This window comes from Stenella coeruleoalba, assembly GCF_951394435.1.
Source record: "Stenella coeruleoalba genome assembly, chromosome: 21".
NCBI lineage: Eukaryota > Metazoa > Chordata > Mammalia > Artiodactyla > Delphinidae > Stenella > Stenella coeruleoalba.
The window spans coordinates 29,351,925-29,357,924 of record NC_137167.1 but is presented as its reverse complement, the minus strand read 5'-3'; the positions used below and the strand labels follow the sequence as shown (position 1 = coordinate 29,357,924).

Genomic DNA, 6,000 nt, shown 5'->3' with positions numbered 1-6,000 from the left:
GACGGATAGAGCCCTAGGACAAATGGTGGAAGCAAAGCTATACAGACAAAATCTCACACAGAAGCATACACATACACACTCACAAAAAGAGGAAAAGGGGAAAAAATCATAAATCTTGCTCTCAAAGCCCACCTCCTCAATTTGTGATGATTCGTTGTCTAAAGGAGGGAAGGAAGGAAAGAAAGAACAAAAATAAAGTTAAATAAAATAAAGTTATTAAAATAAAAAGTAATTATTAAGAAAAAAACAAAAAAACAAAAACGGACGGATAGAACCCTCCGACAAATAGTGGAAGCAAAGCTATACAGACAAAATCTCACACAGAAGCATACACATACACACTCACAAAAAGAGGAAAAGGGGAAAAAATCATAAATCTTGCTCCCAAAGTCCACCTCCTCAATTTGGGATGATCCGTTGTCTATTCATGTATTCCACGGATGCAGGTACATCAAGTTGATTGTGGAGCTTTAATCCGCTGCTCCTGAGGCTGCTGGGAGAGATTTCCCTTTCTCTTCTTTGTTCTCACAGCTCCCGGGGCTCAGCTTTGGATTCGGCCCCGCCTCTGCGTGTAAGTCGCCGGAGGGCGCCTGTTCTTCGCTCAGACAGGACAGGGTTAAAGGAGCCGCTGCTTCGGGGGCTCTGGCTCACTCAGGCCGGGGGGGGGGGGGGGGGGGGAGGGGCACGGCGTGCGGGGCGGGCCTGCGGCGGCAGAGGCCCGCGTGACGTTGCACCAGCCTGAGGCGCCGTGCGTTCTCCCGGGGAAGTTGTCCCTGGATCCCGGGACCCTGGCGGTGGCGGGCTGCACAGCCTCCCCGGAAGGGGGTGTGGAGAGTGGCCTGTGCTCACACCCAGGCTTCTTTGTGGCGGCAGCAGCAGCCTTAGCGTCTCATGCCCGTCTCTGGGGTCCGCGCTGTTAGCCGTGGCTCACGCCCGTCTCTGGAGCTATTTTAAGCAGCGCTCTTAATCCCCTCTCCTCGCGCACCAGGTACGTGGGGGATTTCTTGCCTTTTGGGAGGTCTGAGGTGTTCCTCCAGCGTTCAGCAGGTGTTCTGTAATAGTTGTTCCACGTGTAGTTGTATTTCTGGTGTGTCTGTGGGGAGGGAGGTGATCTCCGCGTCTTAAGTCCTCCGCCATCTTCCCGAAAGCCCCGTATGTGCGGTTTTAAAGCAGACTTTGATGCTTAAAGCCATCTCAAAATGCCGATAGAATCCTACTGTAATGATACGCATTTCTGACCCGCAGACAGACCGGAGAGTGAAGCTGAGGGGTCTTTGGGTGTGCTTTCAATAATACTATGGGGGCACGTGTCCGCTAAGCTCCAGTGCAGAGCCCGGCCTGCAGGGTTCTGAACTAAACAAAGGGCAGAAATGTATTCCTATGAATGTTAGCATTGTGGGTGCAAAGTGTAAGAAAATAATAGGGATGAGTGAGATGGAAAAAGACTGAAAAGGAGTGAATAACATCAAATTTCAACAGGGAAACTCTTCTGTAAGTAAGCAGCACTTTAAAACAAAATTTGAAGCCATTATTTTAAATGTGGCCACTTAACCTACTTTAGATGTTTTAAATGTGGAACCTGCAGCTACCACTTCATCGAGGAGTTTGTGTTCTTTGGTGAAGATAAACTTCAGTTTTGCTTCTTATACCAAATTCTGCGGTAACGTGTGTACCCAGCAGAACTTTGTCTTGTTAGACTCAAAGTTTAATGGAGAGGGTAAATGGCCAGGTTCCAGATGCCAGTTCTTTCTGGTTACGTAGTGACCATCCAAGCCATCTACTGTATCATGAAATATGAGGGCAGTAAAACCAATTCTTAGGAGAAGCCGTTAGAGCCGTATTTATATTAATAGATGGTCGTTGTGCCCCGGGAGGAGGGCAGCCCATGTGCCCTGGCTCACTATGGATGCTGTCAACAGAGGCGCCCCTTGGAATTCTGAGGGATAAGATGCATGATCAAAGTGCACTGTGCAGAAGATTGCAAAAACAGAAACAATATTCGAGAAACAAAATTCAGTGAGCTTAAGCCAAACCAAATGAAATAACTGGGACCCTCTGAAGCTGCCTGAAAACTATTGCTTTCCAGCACCGTCTGTGAACCAGGCCCAAACCTTCATCCAGCACCTGTAGCGCACAAGGTACCGAGCAGACCTGGAGATATAACTAGTGTGAAAGTCGTCTCTGAGCCATGGCTGGACTCCCATCAACAAACACTCTTCTTCCCCCATTTTGTTAGTTTTTGAGAATGATCTGTAGTAAAGATATAACAAATAAATTACAATGAGTTCAAGGCTTATCTTTATCAAAAACACTAAAATTACCCAAATATACCTGCCCTGAAAAATTCAAGGTATAGGGCTCCTTTTCATAACATTTCTGTATTTTTTTTAAATAAATATATAATTTATTTATTTATATTTTTGGTTGCGTTTAGTCTGTTGCTGCATGTGGGCTTTCTCTAGTTGCAGTGAGCGGGGCTACTCTTCGTTGAGGTGCGCAGGCTTCTCATCGCGGTGACTTCTCTTGCTGCGGAACACAGTCTCTAGGCGCGCAGGCTTCAGTAGTTGTGGCACGCGGGCTCAGTAGTTGTGGCTCGTGGGCTCTAGAGCTCAGGCTCAGTAGTTGTGGCACACAGGCTTAGTTGCTCCGTGGCATGTGGGATCTTCCTGGGCCAGGGCTCGAACCCGTGTCCCCTGCATTGGCAGGCGGATTCTTAACCACTGTGCCACCAGGGAAGCCCCACATTTCTGTATTAATGATCTGCATGATGATTAATATTCTGCATAATGATTAGGTATTAAGATCTACTAGTTTATTGGAAAGAAATACTTGCCTGTTTTTGCAAATTTGTATGACGTTGGAGTTAAATTCCAATGTAGTTGGAGCCTTCCCAGCTGGGGCACCTGTGTCAAGCTCCTCAGTGACTTATAATATTAATGTTGCCTATGTGCCTCACAGTGAACCAGGTACTGGTGTGTGTGTACATAGTCTGAGTCTCAGAGATTCCAAGTCAGCTCAGTAAGTGAAATATAATTATCCTGTCTTTCTCAATGAGCGCCGTTACAGATGTCTCTGTTCTATGATGCTGTAGAATCAGGAACTGTCGACACATGTAGTCTTTTTTACTTGAGGATGATAATATAGGGGGTGAAAAGCTCATAAAAAAACAATTACATATAGATGCAATAAAATGTATAATGTATAGATGCAATAAAATGTATAAAAGGGAAAGAAGAGAATGATTAAAACAGGATTTAGAAACTACTTCAGCTGGGTGGAGGCACAGGGAATGGAATAGTGGTGGAAAATATACAGCAAGATGAAGGCTTTTACCAATGTCCTAACTTTTAGTAGTGGATTGAGTAGTGGATATTTAAATGATTGATATATTATTAAAAATAACTAATAACTTATATAATATATGAATACGTACATCCATACACAAAAGTGGGCCATACATAGACTAAAGATAAGAGTGTGTTATCAGTCAAGAACTATGATTTGTTTTATTCCGTACAAAAGGAAAAATAAATAACACAGGAAAAGGACATCATTCTGAGGACTTGGAAGCTTTGCAATTTCCCCTCAAAAGCAAATAAAAGTGAGACTAAGACAATGAAAAATTAGGATGTGGACAAGCAGAAAGGTAATCCATATTAGTGTCCCTAAAAAAGAGAGTCAATATGACTTTTCAGATATAACACTAAAGGCAGGAAGCATGAAAGAACTGATACACTGGACTTCATTAAAATTAAAAACTTCTGTTCCACAAAATACAGTGTCAAGATATTGAGAAGACAACCACAGACTAAGAGAAAATATTTTCAGAAGACACGGTTGATAAAGGACTGTTATTCAAAATATACAAAGAGCACTCAAAACTCAATAATAATAAAATAAATAAGCAGATTTAAAAAAATGGGACAATGACCTGAACAGACACCTCACCAAAGAAGATATATGCATGGCAGATAAGCACATGAAAAGATGCTCCACATCCTATGTCGTCAGGGAGATGCAAATTAAAACAATTAGATACCACTACACACCTTTGAGAATGACCAAAATCCAAAACACTGACAAGCAAATGCTGGTGAGATTGTGGAGCACCAGGAACCCTCACTCATTGCTGGTGGAATGCAAAATGGTCCAGTCACTTTGGAAGACAATTTAGCAATTTCCTACAGAACTAAGCATCTTCTTACCATATGATCCAGTAAGCAAGATCCTTGGTACTTACTTTAAGAGTTCAAAACTTACGTCCACACAATAACCTGCACACAAACATTTATAGCAGCTTTATTCCTGATTGCCAAAACTTGGAACCACGAAGATTCAGTAGGTGAGTGGATAAATAAACTGTGGTCCATACGGACAATGGAATATTATTCAGTAGTAAAAAGAAATGAGCTATCAAGCCATGAAAAGACCTGGAGGGAACTTAAATGCATATGACGAAGTGAAAGAAGCCAACCTGAAAAGCCTACATATTGTATGCTTCCAACTCTGTGACATTCTGGAAAAAGCAAAACTATGGAGACAGTAAAGAGTGGTGGCCGTCAGTAGTTGAGCACAGAGGGGAGGAATGAATAGGTGGAGTACAGAGGACTTTTAGGGGAGCAAAAGTATTCTGTATGACGCTGTCATGATGGCTACATGTCATTATCCATTTGTCCAAACCCAGAGAGTGTACGATACCATGAGTGAACCCCAACATAAACTATGGACTTTGGGTGATTATGATGTGTCAATTCAGATTCATCAGTGGTAACAAATGGACCCTCTGGTGGGGTTGTTGATAATGGGGGAGGCTGTGTATGTGGGGAACAGGGCATGTATGGCTCTCTCTGTACTGTCCACTAATTTTATGTGAACCTAAAACTCCTCTAAAACATAAAGTTTATTAATTAAAAAAGAGGGAGAGCCAAGACAAAGAGAACATACGTAATAAAGACACAATTGAAGATGGTACCCCTATGTTGAAAAGAACTAGTGTTGCATTGTAAGAGTGGAAAACAAGTATTTATCTGCAGAATTAAACAGCAGCATCTCAGAGTAATAGATGTAGAATCTGTTTGCATTATTTTCTAGATAGTTCTGAGATAGGTTGCAAGACAAGGCTCCAGTACAGCTGAACCCTCTTTCTGTCTCTGTGCAAGCTGGCATGTCGGGAATTAAATTAGATGCTCTCCAATCACTCTTTGTTTTTTTATTCTTTATTTTATTTTTTTAAATTGAAGTATAGTTGACTTACAATGTTCTTTAGTTTCTGGTGGACAGCAAAGTGATTCAGTTATACATACATATATACCTATTTTTTTTCAGATTCTTTTCCTTTATGGGTTCCAATCACTTTTGAATTCTAGCATTTCTATTAAAAACTTTTTCCATTAGAGAAGGCATTGCTGAATAAATACATAAGCCCAAGGATACAGCTGAATTATGTTTTAGACAGCCAAGGAGAGAAACTCTGCCATGAAATATGGACTAAATAAAAATGCTTTAAAAACTGCAGCATCATTACAGGCACTGGAAATCAATATTAAAATTATCCATTTTTCCCTAATATGTTAACTCAGGCATCTAGGTTTTCTTTTAGGAAGAAAGAAAAAAAAGAGGTAGCAATAATATTTGAATCACTTAAATCGGTTATTCCCCACAACTAAAAACTATCAAAAATAACTCTTGGAAGATTTTTTATTTCCTGCTTTCAAAGAAAAATGAAAGAAATATTTACAAATATCATTGCATATATTTTCAAGTGAATTGCAGTCTTGAAGCAGTAACGTCAAGTTGTTTTAAATGTCATCGATTTAATAATTTAAATGCAATCCAACAAAAACTGTAAGATTTGTGCTCAGTGAGGTCCAGCCAAAGATTTTTCAAATTTTTGGTGGTATTTTAAGGCCATTTGCCTTTTCTTTTTCCTGCTGAAGAAATTTTCTCCCTGTTCAAGTTCTACCCTAGTTAATGAAGCTTTATTCTTGCTTCAAGGCTTTG

The 6,000-nt window shown here is 41.1% G+C and overlaps 1 long non-coding RNA gene across 2 annotated transcripts in view; it reads left to right on the top strand.

Annotated features, from left to right (window-relative positions):
* Window positions 1-772: 772 nt before the first annotated feature.
* LOC307179743 overlaps window positions 773-6,000 on the top strand; it is an 893,234-nt gene continuing 888,006 nt past the window's right edge. For both annotated transcript variants that reach the window (XR_013825536.1, XR_013825537.1), the window contains exon 1: window positions 773-988. This is a non-coding gene — a long non-coding RNA (uncharacterized lncRNA). The remainder of the gene's footprint in view (window positions 989-6,000) is intronic.